Source organism: Tamandua tetradactyla, chromosome 14, assembly GCF_023851605.1.
Source record: "Tamandua tetradactyla isolate mTamTet1 chromosome 14, mTamTet1.pri, whole genome shotgun sequence".
Taxonomy (NCBI): domain Eukaryota; kingdom Metazoa; phylum Chordata; class Mammalia; order Pilosa; family Myrmecophagidae; genus Tamandua; species Tamandua tetradactyla.
This window is the reverse complement of record NC_135340.1, coordinates 26,797,643-26,800,949: the sequence shown is the minus strand read 5'-3', so window position 1 is coordinate 26,800,949 and position 3,307 is coordinate 26,797,643. Positions and strand designations below refer to the sequence as shown.

The window sequence follows — 3,307 nt, the reverse complement described above, 5'->3', positions numbered from 1 at the left end:
GGTACCATCAACAGAGATGGAATGCTGCAGACCCTTGAGAGTTCAAGTCTTGGAGGACTAGAAAGGTCCATACACTTTCTGACCACACTAGGCATCAGGCTGAGAGTTCTGGAATCAGATTCTCTCCCAGGTTTCCTTGCAGTGTCAATAAACTACTGAACAATCTTGCAACCTTTACTTCTAAGCCCAGGTGTTTCACTCCCTGACACTATGCTTTCTTCATATAAGTAGCAAGCTTGACTGGTAGAGAACCCCCTGAGGGGTACAAGAAGGAGATGTCTGCTCACTTTCCCTATCTCCCAAAATATCAGAGCTGGAGCTGGCACCCTCCCCAGGCTCTCAGAGCCTATAGAGATGGCAGTGTCCAGGTGAGGTCATGATGCCTGGGACTTAGCTGGGGAAGGGAGGTACAAGCATGGGGTGCTCACTTGTCCTCGGGGCTGCAGAGCCCTGCCCGTTTTCTGGGCGACAGTAGAAATAAAGAAGCTAAGCTCACCCAAATCCTATTGGTTAATGTTTCTAGTACATTTCTTAGAAACATTTTAAGTAGACTACCAAACCACCCTTTCTCAATTAAAAATTCATTAAACTGCTAAATCCCCTCCCGTGCACGTTTTCTTGCAAATCAAATATTTGCATAAACAAACAAAAATAGATGAAAGTAAGGGATATTTGCAAATGGAACTTGCTTTCTAAGTGATGAAGACACGCACTTGGGGGCGGTGTTCTCATTTGTGTTGTGAAATCCCCAATTAATGAGCGTGATGAACTGTCACTGCTGGCACTGGCTTTAACCCAAGTGGCACAATCTGACTCTCTACTCTGAGTCGTTGCTGGATCCCCACAACCCTGCCCTAACCCTTCGCCTTCCCTTTCCCTTGACTTGGGACCAGCCCTTGTTGAGATGCTAATCCCAGGGGGAAGGGGAGGAGGGGTGGGGTCACAATGCATGGGGTTCAAGGTCACAGTGGGAGCAGCAAGGGGGATCACAGAGCAAGTACGTTGGGTCGTTCTCTCTGCTCAAGTCCGGCTGTCTGTCCTGGTCGAGCGACCCGTGGCGGACACCCCAGGTGCGGTGACGGCGGCCGCAGCAGCAGCCTTTCTGGCCCACATTGATTTGCACGGTCGGAAGCCTCGTGAGCCATCAGGACGCAGGGGCTGTGTGATCACACTACTGGGCCGCCTGCTGTCTTCGGGTTGGGAGATGCTGGGTGGTCTGACCAGGACGGGTTTCTCCTGCTCCTTCTCGGGGCTGGCACTGCCCAGGGTCAGCTTCCGGACCTCGCTGTGCTCCGCCTCCTGCTGTGCCAGGAGGGACCTGCCTGGAAAGGCGGACCTGCTGCTGGAGTCAGGCTGCGGACCACACCGCCGCAGGTGGGCCCATGGAGGACGTGGCTCAGTGGAGGGGGCTCCGCTGGAAGGCCAGCTTCCTCACCACAGCGGGAGCTTCGGGAGGGGATTTGGAGTCCTTGCCGGCTGTCTGCCGCCTCCTCCAAGCTCTCGGCGATCTCCTCATCTTCTTCCATCTTACTCTCTGCTTTCCCTCCTCCTCCCCTCCTCCCCACGCCTTGTTTCACCGTTTAATTTTTATTCTAGTAACAAATGGATGACCTAAAATTTCCCCTTTTAACCACAGTCACACATGTGATTCAGTGCTATGCTACCATCGCCATCATCCATTTCCAAATGTTTACAATGAACCCAAATAGAAATTATGTACAATTATGCATTAACTCCCTATTCCCTACCCCCAACCCAGCCCCCGTAGCCTTTATTATAGGTTCTGACTCTTGTGAATTTGCTTATTCTAATTAGTTCACATCAGTGAGATAGTACATTTGTCCTTCTCTGTCTGGCTTATTTCACTCAGCATCATGTCTTCAAGGTTCATCCATACTGTTGTGTGTATCGGAAGGTCATTCCTTTTTACAGCTGAGTAATACCCCATTGTATGTATAAGCCATATTTTCTTTACCCATTCATTAGTTGATGGACCCTTGGGTTGCTCCATCTTTTGGCAATTGTGAACAATGCAACTATGAATATCAGTGTACAGATATCTGTTCACGTCCCTGCTTTCAATTTTTTGGGGCATATACCTAATAGTGGGATTTCTTGTCAAGTCATATATTTAATTTTCTGAGGAGCTGTCAAACTGTCTTCCATAGCGGTTGCACCATTTTACATTCCCACCAACAATGAATGAGTGTACCTATTTCTCCACATACTCTTCAATACTTGTAATTTTCTTTTTAAGTAGTAGCCATTCTAGTGGTGATGAAATGGTATCTCATTGGAGTTTGAGTTGCATTTCCCTAATAGCTAATGCTGTTGATTATCTTTTCACATACCTTTTAGCCTTTTGTATCTCACCTTTGGAGAAATGTCTATTCAAATGTTTTGCCCATTTATCTATATGTTCTTTGTTGCTTAGACTTTAGTGTAAAATCTAGGAAAGCACTGCATTACACAAGGTCCTGAGACTGCTTCCTTAAGTTTTCTCTAGGAGTTTTAAAATTATGGCTCTTATATTTTGCTCTTAGATCCATTTTGAGATTTTTGTACATCTCAAAATGTACAAATATACATCTCAAATGGGGTGAGGTGGGGGGTCCACTTTCATTTTTTTGCAAATGAAGATCCAGTTTTTCCAGCCCCATTTGTTGAAGACACTTTTCTTCCCAATTAAGTGGTCTTTGCTCCTTTGTCAAAAATCAGTTGGTCATAAATGTGTTTAATGTTTCTACACCATAACTGCTGATATGGACTGTATTTGGTACACAGGTTGGGACATATTTTTGATCTTTGCATTCTGGTGTATGTGGCGCCTTGGTAGATAAGATTTTGTCAAGATGTTACTTAAAGTGTGATCCAACTAAATCAGATTAGGCTTCAATCTGGATTACTGGTGTCCTCTATAAACTGAGTGAACATTAGATAGACCAACAACACATGTGGAGCAGCCAGAAGCTGGAGCTCAATGGAACCTGGTAGGAAAAGGAGAAGACACTGCCATGTGCATTACCATTTGATTAAAAAGCCATGGAACCCCAAAGACCTCCACCCAGCCAGAAGATAGTGACCCAGAAGGAAGTAAGCCTTTTAGCCTCTGAAACTGTGACTCAATAAATTCCTATTATTAAGCCAACCCATTGTATGGCATTTGTTTTGCAAGCTAGGAAACTAAGAAATTCATCCTCTTGCATGTTTAAATGTTTTTATTTAAATTAAAAAAAATACAGCTGATTTACATTTAATGTATATATAATGGATAATGTCAATAATTTTGTTCCCAAGTTAAGGAAAA

General features: G+C 44.9%; 1 pseudogene; it reads right to left on the bottom strand.

Annotated features, from left to right (window-relative positions):
* Positions 1–1,020: 1,020 nt before the first annotated feature.
* On the bottom strand, positions 1,021–1,516 carry LOC143655266 (SUZ RNA-binding domain-containing pseudogene; annotated as a pseudogene).
* Between the last annotated feature and the right edge of the window lie 1,791 nt (positions 1,517–3,307).